The sequence below is a fragment of the Plectropomus leopardus genome, chromosome 21, assembly GCF_026936395.1.
Source record: "Plectropomus leopardus strain MGB_pleo_1.0 chromosome 21, ASM2693639v1, whole genome shotgun sequence".
Lineage (NCBI taxonomy): Eukaryota > Metazoa > Chordata > Actinopteri > Perciformes > Serranidae > Plectropomus > Plectropomus leopardus.
The window spans coordinates 18,238,498-18,255,453 of record NC_142196.1 but is presented as its reverse complement, the minus strand read 5'-3'; the positions used below and the strand labels follow the sequence as shown (position 1 = coordinate 18,255,453).

The 16,956-nt window shown below is 38.4% G+C and overlaps 1 protein-coding gene across 3 annotated transcripts in view; it reads left to right on the top strand.

Annotated features, from left to right (window-relative positions):
* The window catches only part of dlgap1b (discs, large (Drosophila) homolog-associated protein 1b), a 115,113-nt gene that overhangs the window by 74,360 nt on the left and 23,797 nt on the right, over window positions 1-16,956 (top strand). The window lies entirely within an intron of this gene.

Below are 16,956 nucleotides of genomic sequence, written 5' to 3'. Positions count from 1 at the left end.
ATTTCTCTTCTGTTGAAAAATAGTCAAGTGTTTTTCACAAAGGAAAGTTTCCTCTGTTAGCTGACCGGGGAGTATTTCACTTTGCAAACGCAGACCCAAACCCTCCGCATTATTATCCATCTGACCCAGTTTTCTTCTCAGATACAATTTGATGAATGCAGAACTGTTTTTTCCCACATAAGAGCTTATTCGAGCTGTAAAGCTCACTGGCTGCTGGGTCTTATTTTAGCCCTCTTGTGTGCCTCATGGTCTGGAGCGCTTGGCTTTCCAGCATTACTGCATGCAGTATTGATGCTGAGTGGTGCTGGCACCCAGCACTGGGTGCTTCTATGTTTCCCACTGCAAATCCAAACGTCATTCCCTTACATTGTGCATGTTGAGTCACCACTGCCTGACGCACACTGGCTCTCTCTTCCATTCCTTTTTAATTATGCCAATTAAAAGACAGCATTTCCCCAAACCTAGCCGACAAGGTTACAGTCTAATCAAACACATTTACTGCAAATTGGAGGAATGGCAAAACTACTTCAATCAATTCAAGGTGCTTGAAATTGATTCTCAGCAAACATTTATTTAATGCTGTTTAAGACTCCCTGTGTTCCTCCAAAATTAGAATTTATTTCAGTAGTCAATAAAAATTGGTCAAAATATGCAGTTGCATCCCTGCATTTTTATTATTTTACATCTGTTGACAGTTCTGGATAACAGCACAGTTAAAGGCAATAGAGGATTCAGTTGATTGTTTTATTGTGTGGTGGAAGTTATTGATCTATAAAGGGAGACTGATAAGATCAGGAGAGGAACGTTCGGAGTTCCTTCCCCTAAGGAAGGGAAAGATAATGAAGACCATCTATCAGGTGAGATGTTGTAGGGACTAAACTCTGGTTTTCAAGCCAGACAGCTGCTCTGTAGTGCTACAAATGGTGCTCCTACGCACGATACAAGAGGCCTCTTTTCCTCTTCATTCCAGTCTAGTGTCTCTCACACTGTCTTGATCTGTAATCATTTGTTGATGATGTAAATATATTAAATGCCTCTCAGGTAAAAAGTGACTAAGCAGAAGTGTGTGCATGTGTGTTATGAAGCCCACATGTCTGCAGCAGTTGCCTCACAGCTGTTGGCAATTTAATGAACATCCATTTTTGGCACCTGAGTTTGTCACATGATGAATGGCATAGTGGAAGTACAGATATATTAATGGCGTGTATTTGCTGATAATCCTACATTATGCGGCTGCTTCCAATAGAGAGTGATCCTTTTGTATTGCTTGCATAGTTCTCTGTGATTGGCTGTTGACTTCCTGCGACCCTGGACCTTTACTGTCTTGAGATTAACCGCGGCTGAGGCTCAAACAATCGTGACAGGGAGAGTGGGTTCGAGTGATATATTATGAGGCAATGTGGAGAGCAGTTCACACCGTGGTTGGTAGTGAAGGTAGGGGATAGCCGCAGATTACTGTCATAGTTGTACGACTGCACAATTCATCACCTCCTTAGATCTTCACCACGGAGTCGTCAGTCACTGTAATTAATTAGCTACCTCTCCTTTTTTCTCCTCCTGGGGAAAGGCTGTGATTGAAGAGGAGAGGAAGAGAGGGAGATTGGAAGGAGAAGTCTGACTACATTTTGCCTGTCTCACTCTTTCAGTACGCGCACTGCCGCCACGTTCGTGTCATGTGGGAGTTAGCATAATTACCATTTTCAGACTTTTACACGCTGTTCATTCACGTGTGTGAAATACAGGGCTCACAGGTGGTCTCGGACCCTTTAATTAACACCACAAAACATTAATTAACGTTCCTTGAAAATCAGTTTTTTTTTGGCTTCAAAGTTAAGTTTATAATTTTATATTTATCTTTAAAGGGTTTTGCATGTTGAAAAGGCAAGGAGCTGTACAGAAAATGTGCCTGGCAGTAAACAAGTAATGTATACTCGACTTACACTGCAACTGAAAGTATGTACATAAAGTAATGCTAATTAATACAGTCCTGCTCTCCTCCTGCATAGTCGCAGCCTCATTCACATCCAATAAACATATGATATGATTTATTTATGGACCGCAGGCACGGCACCAGTGTGAGAAAAGAAAAAAAAACAGAAGTTAACATTTTGCATATGGGATAAACAAGTCCATATGCAAAATAAAAAGCCTTATTTATCCAGTGGAAATAATAATAACAGTGCTTAGACTGTCCTTATCTCACTAAAATTATGGCATGTAAGATATTTCATGATGTGGTGTTGGTGTGTAGTTGTTTTGCTTGTGAGTGCAGGTACCACGCAGTCCCCCGTTGTCATGTCATAGGGTATTTTGCATACTGTGTTCACACCAACAAGTCATAACTATGACTTCTGAATGTTCCTACTGTATACATCAGACTCTGCACTAAATATTACAAAAGTACCTAAAAAAGCAAACACACTTTGATCCTGTCAGCCAGCCAGGCATTGAAGTTAATTAGATACTAATTTAATGGATATAGGGCTATATTGACCATGCACAGTATGTTTTAACTCACATTCAGATTCAGAATACTTCATTGATCGCCAGGGGGGAATCGGAAGACGTTACAGTTGCTCTTATACTATATGAACCGAAAATATAAGAAAAGATATATAGAATAAAAAGTATGCAAGAAAAATGTGCATTCTGCTACAAGATATAACATAACATAACACATGTAGATGTGAAAAAAATAGGAGAATATTTTTATAAATATTTTAAAAAATTACAAATATGTGCACAAGAAATAAAAGAAATATGTACTAATGTGCATTGTACTAAAAGTGTGGATTGATTATCGATTGCTTTTTCAGTTCACTCGAAAACCTTTGCTGCAATAAAAATGATTGAAGTGAGATGAAAAGACTGAAAACTGTATCTTATCATATATAAGAACATTGTTTTTTCCTTTGGGGACATAATGTTTGTTTTTAAAAAAAAAAGACAATGAATTGCAGTTTATCACAATACAATATTATTGTGATTTTAATGTTTCGCAATATGTCAAGTTTTGCAATAAAATGTATCGTGATAATTTGCAGTTTGTTGCCTTTTTTTTTTAACAAACATTATGTCCCCAAAGGAAAACAATGTTGAACTGAAAAAGCTAATTAATGAACTGAAAAAGCAATCGATTATATGATACTTTTAGGCTGCCAAAAGTAAATTTTATTTGTAATATTAATAATTAATATAATGAAAAGTTCATACATGGAGTCCCTGTAACGATACGATATGGCCACACAAAAGTATTGTAATACAATATTGAATTTTTCCCCACCTCTAGTTGGTGATGAGGTAATCTTACTTTGAATATACATTTAGTAATGGTAGTTTCGCTTACTATTTTGTCTGTGCTTATTGATGTAAATTTGAGTCTGCTTTGGGATCAGAACAGAAAAGGTGCAGTAATATTCCTAAAAATACAGACTGGCAGCATGAAAAAAATAGCCCTTTTGTATAGGCAAGGCAAGTTTATTTGTATAGCACCTTATCATACACAAATGTTATTCGGGTGCTTTCCAGTCAAAAGACGGGGAAGGAAATAATAATTAAGAACATTTATTAATAATAATAATAATAAAAAAATTAAATGAATGACTGAAAAATGAAGAATAAAATAAGAAAAATAACAGGACAGGCAGGTCTAATAATAGTACAGACAAATTTAAAAACTAATTTGTTGGTTAATTGGCTTGAATTGTATGCATTACATAATCCCCCTTATTTCTAAAAGACATTTGAAACATTGTCTTTGCATACTCTCACATATATAAGCTCGTAAACAAACACATAACTGATGACATGTCGACTTCCTGCCAAGTAAACAGTCACAGCTTTTTCCTGTTGTTCCACGATGCAGGAGACACATGGATGCAGACGCTCACATGCACTAACGCACACGTACACACATGCATTCATACATTTCACAGGGAATCTTTCGAGAGCCCAAAGTGAGAAGTGAAGACGTTGTTGTGGTGAATATTGCATGATGTTTCCGAGGGATGGTTCAGGCAGCAGTCCCAGAAAAACAGCTCTACGCTTATGGTTTCTGCTCCCACTTGTCCCCGCGGCAAACCACCAAGATATCAGACACACACACACACACACACACACACACACAAACAGGTGAGAGACCTATCAGCTTCCGCTCATGCTCCGCTCCAGTTTGCCCACTGCGCTGCCCCAGCCCATTATTATTGATGATCGTTTTAATCCTGAGGTAGGAGACCGAAGTGCGGGCCCGTCCTTTGATCTCTTCTCTTTGAACGTCAAGTGGCTGTGGCTGGGTTTGCCTGCCTCTGCACCCACTCAAACTGGCACAGACACACACGTGCAGTCGCTTACACACACATATTACTATTGCATCGGACAGACATGTTGGCCTAGACATCAGCTCCTTTGGATCGGTTTAACGAAATCTGGAGCAGATCCTCTTTTACAGCTTGGGAAAATCCATAGCAATCGGTTAATGTGAGGATTTTACTGCCTCTAAGCCCTGGCTCCTCCACCCTGCGTCGTCTCCAGTTAACATATTCATCACCCCTTCACTCTGCTTTGTCTTTCCTTTCCTTGGCCTCTTACACAACAGCTAGATCCCCTGCTGTTTCACAACAGCAGTTAGGTGTGTGTGTGGGTAAATCAACCTGTTGTTTCGCTGGGAAGACGAATTGACCTTCAATTAGAAAGAGTATACACACAGATCTTAAGTCTGGGAAATGTGCCATAGTTTCTGTTTCTCTTCCTCTCACCCTCGGTCTCCCTGGCTCACTGACCTGCTGTCAATTATACAGCCTCATTTTCCCAGCATCTATTTTTCGGAGGTGCTGAGGGATTGGCTGAAAAGAGTGGCTTTGCTCCCTTTGCTCCTGTAATAGGCTTGCAGGACAATGTTTAATTTAATGGCTGTGAATTTCCTGCGGCTCCGGAACAGAGGCGTTGCGCTCAATAAAGCATTCCTTAAGTAAGCATTTGAGGCATGCTTGTGGCTCATTTTGCTGATGGTCTTGTCATACACTCGGTGGAATACCACCTCTTCATTTGGTTTTCTGACGCAGCTCTGGGCTCGCTTCTCTATCTGTGGTGTAGCTGAAGCTCATGAATAATGATTGGAGGAGCATTCACATTCTGTGCTTTGTCCGATATTTCTTTATCATTCAAGCCAGGTATCCCACTTCAAGCATCAATAGTAAACAACAAATTTATCTCTCGAGCTACAAACCAGGGAATCCAATGATATTTAAAATATGTAATAACTAACTAAATGAATACATATAATTGAATTTGAATTGAATACACTTTATTCTGAACATTTAAAAAAGAAAAAGAAAATGAATAAATCAGATAAACATAATAGAGAACATATATAACAGATTTTCAAAAAAGCAACATAAATTAACATTTCAAAGCAAAAAAAGTCCTAGCCCTGTTCTTTTCTAATCCATTTATACACGGTCATACACCAACTCTCCACCAAAAGCTCCATTCCCACACCTAAACCACTCTGTTCATGCTCTTCATATATATATAATTATTAACACTATCCCAATATAGAAGAAGAAAACCATTAACAACACTGTCATCATAGCGTGCTTTACATTCCCAACCCTCATATCTGTATCTTGCAAAAATTCTCTCTTTGAACATATTTTGAAACAAAATGAATAAATGTTTTCCAGTTTCAGTCTCACGTTTTTCATGTAACTTTAAAACCATCATAAGGAACAAGAAGAGGTGTAAAGAAACACTTAGGAAGAATCCAACTACAAACATTAAGCTCATAACAATAAGACTGCAAGAAAATTCACATTTCATGTCAGCTTATCACACTTATAACATATATCAAAGTTCTCATTTATACATTTATTATGCCCTGGCTGTAGTGCTAATTACTCAGGCAAAACTGCATGTTGCCTTATTAACAGAACAGAATTTTTTTTTGACATTTAGGGAATTCAGTTTTATAATTTTATCGAAAGATAATTACAACAAAGCTATAAAATGACAGCAATGACTTTTATTGTCTTCTCTAGTAGCCGAGAACAGCAGAATTTAATGTAGTAAAAATTATCAATAATTCATATTTAATTAGTTATTTGGATTTAAAATGAATGAAAACAACGATTTTCTTGAGGTAGTGCTCAAAAACGTCTGAGATATTCAAGTAAAAAAAGACAAAAGCGACAAAAGAAGACAAAACTGTGCCATCTTGTTCTCTTTTTTTCCTTCATGTAATTTTTCAAGCGACAAATGAGTCACAAAACAATCCAGTGGATGTTATTATGATTCTTAGACTATGACAAAATCTGCAAATTATTATATAAAACCAGAGGGAATAAGACGAGTGAAGAGAAGAAAAACCAAGAAAACATATTAAACCATACCACACTTTGTTCCCGTTCCAGCCTGGTGCTTATTTCAGCAAGAAACAGTTAGATACACAGTAAAAACATTTCTGTGTTTCCCTGCATTTCACTCTGAGTCGAAATGACCTGTTTTGCCCCTGGGACTTTCAAATTAAGAGGCGACAGGAGGTTAATTCAACTTTAGTTTCACCTTACTTACAGAAATGCTTTGTCTTTTTAAAAGTCGCTAACAAGCGTCATCAGAAAAAGTACAGAATCTTTTTTTCTTTATTCTTTTTTTTATTTCCCACTGAATTTCTGAGATATTGTGTGAATAAACCGCAATATTCTCTATTCAGTCTTGAACAGTAACCTTATAAAATCAAATTAATCCTTACAGTAGTGAGATGACATGGGGTTCCTGTGTATTCCCAGCTGTATCTACAGTAGAGCAGGCTAAAGAAACAGCTGTACAACACTGCCCCCAGGGGCTCAGTGTAACGCAGCACCGCACCTCTGCCCTTTATTCCTACAGTAGCTGTGTGAGTGGGTGGACGTAAAACTAGTAGACAGCTTGACCCAATTAACAACAATCGCTGCCATCACTGGCACTTTTCCAAGAGTTCTGAGAGAACGTGTGAGAATGAATATTTTTGGACCTCTGTGTGTGCTAAAATTACGTGGCAGTGATCCACACCACTAAAGTCTGGTGGAATCAAAATCAAGTCCCAGCGTTTTGTCCGGATCTCCCCTCACACCTTCACCAGCCCACGCAGATTTCCAAGAGCAAGCCTGAAATTTGTTTTTCATATGTCACGATGACTCATGTGTTAGAAAAGCAAAGAAAATAGCTGCTTGAGGGTTTCCTGTGTTTGTTTGTTTTTTTGGGAGAAGGTCCCTTCTCAAAGTGGGTTTTTGAGGAGGGCCTCAGGTGAAAGGTCGCTGTGGTAGCGTTAGCTCCCGAGAACTCGGATCTTTGCTCCATGCTGCTGCAGTCACTTACTGTGGATTTGGCCATCTGCTCGCCTGTTGTGTCCGTGAACAGAGTGATGAGTTCAGTGCAAGGTCACCAAGGCAAATAACCTCTACACCTGTGTGGATAAAGTGCAGTCAAGTTATTACTGTTTTTTGGTGTGTAATCTGCTGATTGGTTCTGCATGTTCATTTCTTCACCACAAGATAAAAAGGATTAGATGCAGATCTAAATTGGTGTCATAAAGTGTTTTATGTAATGTCAGTACACAGTGACTCAAACAAGAAGATCACAACCCCAACAACAGCCATTGTAAAAACTTCAATATAACCATAAATGCAATAACAAAGAGTAATCCTGCATTAAATCCCCGCCTCCTGGGTATGGAAATGCTCAGCTACACGTCACTTTACCAGACCTGTTGTGGCAGTCGTGAGATTATCTGAGTTCATGAATCACGTCTTATTTTTGGCTGGATACTTTTTCATGTGTGGCTTTAATTGGTGAAACTTTAAGCTGTATATATTGTACTGAAAATCAAAAAGACCAGATATATCAGAATAATAATTGTGCGCTTTTAAACGTAATTTTGAATTTTCTCGTAGGTAGATCAACTCACTGGGTGAGTTCAGGAAGTACCTCAACTTGAAATTGATTTACAGAGCAGCAACAAACACAACATAAAAAATAAAAAGCACTTTAAAAAGTAAGATTAATATGTTGTGTACTCCTGGCTTTTCAGACAATAAGTTGAGTTGTTTATTAAGCAGGGTTACTGAGTGGGATGCTGAGGTCATACCCTCTGTAACATTACCTACAGTTGTTTTTATCTGTAGTTTTTAAAGACTAGATCTGGTGTTTGTTATACTAAATATCTTAGAATTGTATTTTAGAAACTAATACATAAATGCATTTTTAATAAAGATATAGTATTCATCACCAGGTTTACACAACTGTAACTACATAAAAAAAGCTTTCAAAAATAATAATATAAACTATGCTTTTTTGTTCTTATGTTATTTATGAGCAACCTCTGGCATATAATTTAATTCAGGATTAAAAAGTTATATTGTATATTATTTCATTTTATCTCATAAGAAATATAATTGACAATTTGAATGAATGTTGGGGGAATTAGAATTCATGACCTGAGTCTGAATCTATGGAGAGAAATGGTAAATTGTTTTTTTCTCAAATCTTTTCTTTTTTTTCTGTTTTCCATCAAGTGTTGAACAGATGGTTGAACTGGTGATAAAAAAGAAATACTACTACTACTGCTAATACTAATATTAATATTACTATTATTAATAAGTAAATGCCTAGTCAGTTTTTTTTTGCACTGATTTGTTTTTATGAACTGATGCTCATGTTATAGTACAATTACAAATTCAAAAATATATTAGTTTCCATTTGAAAGAAAATAAAAATAATAATACTAATTTTAAAAAGGTAAGAAGATGAAGGTGCCTATAGAATAGTAAAAATACCAAAAATAAAATTAAATACATTTTCCCTTTTTTAAAAGGGAGAGAAGAGGCACAACATAACGAGACATAGACAAAAACAGCTGAACAAAAAAGAGGAAACACTAACTTAAGAGACATTTAGAGGTACAAACATATGTGTATAAAGTCACAAATGGATCAGAGATGATCATTGAGTAGTCAGTTATTTTTTAAAATCATTTTTGAAATGATACATTTCACAGAGATGCGACATTAATATATATCTAATGTAATTTTTTTTAAATTGCAAATCTTAAATTTAATTCAAAGCGGAATTAAAAAGTCTTTCAAAGTCTTAAATTTATCTTGTCTCAGGCTGTAGGATCATTGTCGAATATCAGAGAAAATACAGTAGCTCTGTTGAAAATCTCTACTGAGCAACACAGATGCTTCAGGAGTCAGAGGGGAAAGTTATAGATATATTAGTCTCGTTTTTCTGGATGTCAGTGAACGGGACTGTCCCAGTGACCGGGACTGTCCCGCCCGGTGCTGAATGAGCTATAAAGTGTTTGTCCGGGGCGGGGGGTGCGATTAAGGCGCGTCCACATCCTGACATTAGATCCAATATCGTCAGAGTGAAGAAGGGAAAGAGGCAGAGAGGACTCCTCCCGCCACCTCCTGCCGGCTCTGCGTGACGGACCCGCAGCGTTCATGAGGCTCCTTCAGTGTTTGTACAGCGCGCTGCTCGGCATGTGTGATTACTGGATTCGTCTTTGTGAGTAAAAGCCGCTGCTGCTGTGTTTCTGTGTGGTTTGGGAGTGAGACATGATGATGGCGAGCTGCTTCTTCTGGTGCACCACGTCTAGCCAGGCAGGGGCAGGAAGTTGGGTTTGTGTGCCTTCAAAATAAAGGTTGGATTTGTCCTACAAAGGGGCAAGAAACAAGAGTTCAGACATAAGATATTTGGCTTAACCCTTTAAAACCACAGCAATGGGCTTGATTTCTTTCCAACCAAAAATTAATAATAAAAAAAAAAAAAAATATGAGAAGATTTCTTGTTAAGCAGCTTAACAAGAAATGGCCCCAAAAGTAATAGTACAAAGTTATAAAAAATTACCTGTAAAAGAAGTGATAAAAAAACAAACAAATCAACAAAGAAAATGAAAGAGCTAACAAAAAATAAATAAATACATTCAATTATTTCCTTACTGTCACATAATTTTAATTACATTAACAGAATTATGAATAGCCAATAGTTTACGGGGCATTTTCCCTCAGCTTTTAGACATTTTTTTGCAATTTGTGGGACATTTTTTGCCAAGTTGCTTATTGTGTTTAAAAAAAACAACCAAAAAGCAGTAAATTGGAGGTATCAAAATCTCACAATTAAACACATGTAGTTTTAGCACCTCATATTAAGTCCGATTTCGACACAAAAGCCACATAAAGACAATGTCAGTTTAGTACCTTAACAGCAAAAATAATTTAAACTTAAGTACGTCACTGACTTTTACTTTGAAAGAAATGACCGGAAGTTATATCTATTGTGAGTTGCTTGACCCTTAAACTATCAGCGCCTGTCCCATGCTTTCTGCTTATTCATGCTTCACGAAAATGGACGAAGTTGTTCATATTAAATGAAAATAAAAATATGAACAAGCCTAAGATTATATTTAATAAATAAATTTGGGTTTAGTCATGATATGTCTACATTAAATATAAACTAGTTGGATTCTTAAAAAATACATCAAATGGATCAATCAAATGTAAATTACAAACTACATTTAAAATATATAGATTTGCCAATTTGTGGAGTCATACACACTCTGTGACTGACACTGCTAATAGATAAACTTTACGTCATTTCCCAGCACCTCTGCAGCTGGTTTTACCTCCAAACTGGACACCATGTGAGCATACTGAAATTAACCTGCCTGCTGTTTGCTTTCCCCTCCACTCACGGTACCCAGGAAACGCTGAACACCTTCCAGCTCCTGGTCTATTTCGGTATCATATCTCTGACTGGAGGACGACAGGTGTGGCCTGCATCACACAGAGCAATGCCTGGCACAGCATCACAACACACCCTCTGCAGGGTCTAGTTATTTAGGTCAGACTCCGAGGCCCCTCGGGAATTGGAGTTCACAGGGGTTCATCTTCTGTGCTTGTTAAAGTGAGCATCCAGAGGGCAGTGGAGAGAGAGATGCTGAGCCCCACAGGCCTTATGGGAAAAGAGATCACTGGTGCCACTTAGCGGTTTGAGGCCTGCTAGGGTCGACAGAGGGCCCCTAACACCCTACTGTGTGACAGACGAGCAGTCTTTTACCCCATGCCTCCGACCGTCCATCTGTGTTTCAGTGAGTCATGCACACATGCCATTCTCGCTACTGATGCCAGCTATGCTGCCTACCCGCTCACCTACCAGCTTTCCGCTTTCTATTTTGGGACGAGGCTCCAAGACCCTCCTGAGCCCAACATGCAATGGACACACACATACTGTACACACATTATGCTTCCAGTGATCCAAGTAGGCCGCAGTCGTGTGGGATTATGTATCATGTGAAGCTGTTCATCCAGGAAGGCCTTAATCGCACACAATTATCAAGCTGTAAATAAAACTTGAAGAGTAAGTTAGTAGAACATAATAGTCATCAACATCTGTATTTAACTAGTTTTTGTAACATTTTAATCAAAACGATATTTAAAATGAGCTTAAATTGTCTACACTCTATACAATCGATTTTTTCGTTTTGCTGTTTTTATTATATTTTTGGCTTACTTTCTGCTTTGTTCTCATACCTTACAGTCAGTTTTCCCTGCTGAATGGCATTTCTTTCTTCTCTGTACCGCCTTCACCCTGAGGGATCATTAGTTTCCCTCAGTTTCATTCACATATTGCTCCATCCCATCAGTACTGGCTCAAAATTCATCCTGAAAAAGTGTTTTCTCGAGGGCGCACTTACACAACCATATTTTGAAGTGCCAGCTGCTTCAATGTATTGACATTTAAACTGATAGCGCAGTAAACGCTTTCAAGAATGACCGTTCCCAGCAGGCAAGTTCATTTTAAAGAGCAGAATCACTGCTTATTCAACTGTTTCAGTACAAAGAGGAATGTGTTTGGTAACATTTTACCTTCTGGCTTGACATTGTTATGTGGATCTCTATCAACCAGTTGATAAACCAGGTGCATTTGTGGTTTAGTTCTGGACCAAAAAAATATTTTATGTGAGTTTAATGGAGCAAGAACCTTTTTTGACTGCTCGCTGAGTGAGAGAGTCCGCATAGGGTGGGTGGGAAACAGTTATTTTATCAACAACATAATGTGGTGCTATGCATTGTATACTATGCTTGTGACATATGGTGTGACATGTGTGACATTATGTAACATCTTTTTAAGCCAAACCATGACGCTTTTTTATTTTTACCTTACCTAAACACACGCTTTGTTTTCTAAACCCTAAAGAAGTAAGCGTAAAACAAAAAGAAATGGTGCATTTAACTGAAACCGTGTACTTCCTGTGAAAACAGGAGTTTATTTTGAAAAGACACAATGCATGTAGAAAATGTGGATTGACGCACTGTCCCTTAGTGTCCAAAGGTGATGCTGAAGGTATGATCAAAACAATTATCTTAAAATCTTAGTTTACTTAATATTTTAACGTAACCATGCAGCAGTTTTATGTTTGCTTGATTTCAGACCCAACTATCTTATCTCATTTGTAATGTTTAACAAAAAAGACCCCTCAACATTTGCTTTATTACTGAAAATTGCCAATTATCAAGTTAAGTTGCCATGGCTCTTCTAATGTGCAAGCCCCTAACACAGCAGGTCATAATGTATGTTTGGAAAAGCCTTTTACTGTAACTGACGGGTCTGAAGTGTTGGATGTGTACTTAGAGCTGTGAGCTCTTTGCTGACATCATGTTTTAGTTTATGAGTTTGAAGCTGAGGTAGATAACACTTTGTAAAGTATATCCAGTCGTCGCAGGTTTGTTGTCCCCTTGTGTGACTGTCGGGACTAACAGAGTCAGTCACAGCTTGCAATATCCCCCCTCTCTCTGTCTTTGTAACTTACATCGCTCCGTCTCTATCTCTCACTTAATTTAAGTGAGGTGTTATTGCAGTGAGACCGTATTGCCAAAGCACACTCCCGTGAGTCTCTCGAGTACTTTCTCTGTCTCTCGATCATGTACTGTCACTTATCCGGTCATACTGTATTTTCTCAGCAACTCTCACTTTTAACAGGTGCTAAGACTTCAGCTGCCCCCTTCTGTCTTTCACCGTGTCTTTTAAGAAGCAATTATCATGTTGAAGTTGAGTTTATGAAGTACTTGCCAAGGGAAAGGCAGACTCGTTTACTTCAGTCATCCAGTGAAGGTATGAGGCATCCACATTTACAGTAGCTTTGGATAGAGATGTGATGACAGGCGACTCATAAACACAGTCTCCCTGGCTCTGGGGTGTACTAAACGGACCAAAGTGTCTTTGGATCAAATGTCTTTCATTAAATGTCCCTGCATTTTTTTATTGTCTCTCTCACTCGCTGACTTTTTTTTTTAAACTCACTTTCAACTTCTCTCTTTCATCCACCTCCTAATTCCTCTACGCTGTAGGTGAAGTTAATTCCAGGTTTCTAGTAATCCACACAAAAACAGAACAGAGACAGAAGAAAAAAGGTAAACAGGGCAGGTGAAAATTCGGTTGTTAATTAAAACAGCTACATGTTTAGCTTTGACGCACTATAGAGGCTCAAAGAGGCGGCTGTCATTACTTATCAACTCCTCATAAACATGTTATTGTCTTCTGTCCATGAATATGCATTACGTATTTTTACCTAGGTTGAACTTTTTGAAATGCATGCATGCAACATAAACCCCAGTTATTCAATAATATCATTAAAGTAAGAAAGGCAAAATAAAATACAGGATGATGCTTGCTAAGCTGCTATCGTGGATAAATATGAGCATTTTATGTTTATGAATTCTCACTTCCCCTTAGGTGTTAGTTTTAAGTCTTGACTCAGTTAAAAAATCAGTGGGTATGAATCAGTGGATTTTTAAGCATTTAGTGATTTGTAACATTGTTAAATCAGATTTAATTGAATATAATAATAATAATAATAATAATAATAATAATAATAATAATAATAATAATAATAGTAATAGCAAAATGTGATAATTCTGCTCATTCTAAAAAAAAACCAAACATTTTTTAAAATATGTAAAAAAAAAAAGTAATACATTTGCCTTGTACTTTTCAATTTTGGTTTATCACCACTAGAGGGAGCTGTATTCCCAGTTTTACAATAAACCTGGTTTGCCTTCTGATGTTTTGACACAGCAGTGGCTCTCTGTATATGGGCCAACTCACAAGTTTCATCTTGTGATATTGCTGTTGGACATTATTTTAGACACACTGTGGGTCTTATCAGCAGCTCCACTGTGTTTATGTGCGTGTCAAAAAAAACAAAAGAAGATAACAGAAAAGAGGGAGGAAATGAGTGATCAGTGTGTGAGATAATCACGAGTGACATTCATGCTTTGCTTGATGTATATGTACCTGAGAGACATGGAGATCAAACGATTTACATTGAAGAGGAATGCTCCTTTGAGCTCCATCATCCCCTCCTGCCATGTTCCTCACACACACACACACACACACACACACACACACACACATACAGATAGTTCTCCATGCTCCGGTGTTAATTACAGGGACAGATAAAGCCCTGCCTTAGCAACGTATGCCGCTGCATGTGAAATACACCTGTGTGTCAGCGGATCAAAGCCACCATCCTCCAAGGTGGAATTATTATTCAAAGAGAAGCTGTAAATTAAACACTACTCCGGTGTCATCTGTCTCTCCGATTCTCTCCCTTGCTCCCTCACACACACACACACCTGCATAATGCTGTCATCCCACATGCTTTGATGGTGCAAGTAGGTGCGTTTGACAGGAAACAAGGGCTGGGTCGAGACATGTGGTGACACACTAGTACACGCACTGCATACATGTGGAGTAAAGAGGAGAAACACACCACTTGTGGTGGTTGTGAGCTGCACATTGATGGCGCTTCTGAGCATGTGCACACATGAGAGTGTCATAGTGTCTGTGTGTGGCTTCTCCGTTTGCAGCTGCGGGGATCAAGCCCGAACTGGGAGCCTCGATGTGGGTAAACTGTGATTTGGCTATCTCTCTTCCTGGAGGAGATAAATCCTAACCATGCTGGTGTGTCAGCCACTCAGTAATTACTTCATCCTGTCACGACTGTCTGAGAATGCAAGCCAGTGGGAACTTGCACTGTCGCTCTTTCATTGACAAGAGGCGAAAACACTCAGCATCGCTTTTATACCGCTCGATGTTAGTTTAAGGGTGTCAGTCGTCAGATTAACAGATGCAGAGGGACTGATTTAGTTCAAAAGTTTTTCAATCTGTTTAATACTACCTGTTAAAATGTCATTTTGGCTTAAATCATCCTGCTGAACTTAATCTAAATTGAGAAAGTGTCTGACTTCAAATTTGATTTAAGCCATTGAAACCTGAGCAAATTATTTTGATTTATTTCAAAATATAAGGGAAACGATAATGAACAATATAGCAAGACCTGGCTCAAAAGATTAGCAAGAATGACCCCTAAAAGTGATTAAATGACAAAAGAAATAGATAAATGTCTACGTTTTTGCTCTGTGACAAAATTGTAAATATATAATTATAATAATTATAGCTATTGTTTTATGAACTTTTTCTTTCTTTTTTTTCTTTTTTGTTTATTTCCTTTGTAATTTTCTAATAATCCTACCTCCCTTTTGTAAAAACAAATCTTCACATCATTTTCTCGTCACCTTTTACTAAATTCTCCCCAAGTTGGTCTTTGACTCTGTTTTGATTGTTTTTTTAGAGAAATCAGACCAATTTGTTTGGGTTTCAAAGGCTTATACAGCTTGTGAAAGGTGTTTGAATGCAGCACAAATAAACTGATGCTGTTCCAGGTTTCAGACGTTTAAGTATTATGTTCTTGTGATCCATATGTAAGCATGAAAAGAGAAAATTCCTGACTTGTAATATCAAATCTCTCACTAGATGTCATCATAACCTCAGCTGCTCTTCAGCTGCTCTGAAGCATGTCACCAGTCCAATTTATTTTAGTCAGGAGAAGTATGGCCCAAATAATGCTTAACATGATGCTCTGATGCAACATGCAGATTGCACCTGTAAGCACTTGCTGAATATTTGTGCAGAAATTGCTGCATCATAGTATCAATCATGTGTAATTATTGTGTGTTTCCATGAGCTGAATCGATGGTGATTTCCTGCCTGGACACGCTCTATAGCGGAATAAGAGTCAATAGGATTAATCTGCGGGACTTAAAGCTTTTGTTAGTGGCTGTTAGGTGTTCATGTTTACTTACGACTTAATTGGTCCCAGCTTGTTATGGCCCGGAATGCTTTGATTATAGCTTTCAGGGAGGACGAGTGGCGTTTGGATATCTTTTGACACAGGAAGAGAATGTCATTCATTCCTGTCCTTCTGCTCTCAGTTTGAGAAAAAGACTGGAGAATTGAGAAAGGGGCTAAGGGAGGAGCTGACGGGGCTACAACAAACACAAAGAATGGCTGCGGCATTGGACCCCTGCTGTCCCCACACTCTGCAGAAACACCACATGCACCAGCTTCCTGCTCAAAGGGTTTTACTTTGAGGATTACTTCCCGAATGTCGAGATGTAAACAGCACATTTTGTCTGATCAGGTGGACAGGAGCTACTCTGTCAGGTAGGGGCTATCCTCCCTTTTTGCTCTTCCTGTCTGTGTTTTGGCATCGGAAAGAGCAAAGGAAAAGCCCCGAAAGGATTTCCTCAGTGTTTACTGAGGATGATCCTCATGGCTCCTGCATGCTAAAGCTGGGCAAGGCAGGGCCCGCAAAGCTGTGGCTGAATGAAAAGCAGAAGAGGGGGTCGGGATATAGAGTTAAATCTCCTCCTAAAGTCAAAACATGCTTTTTGCTCTGTTCTCTTGACAGAATGTTGAAAGTTTTTTCGACTTCACTTGACAGCTAAATTGCGTGGTTCATGTTGCTTTCACTGTACAGGAGTGGAGGGAGGGAGGATGTTGGAGTAGCTCTGAGGAATGGTGCATGGCTGTAAGTGGGTGGTTTGGGCTGTGCAGTGTGGGAGGCCAGGCCTCAGTGCA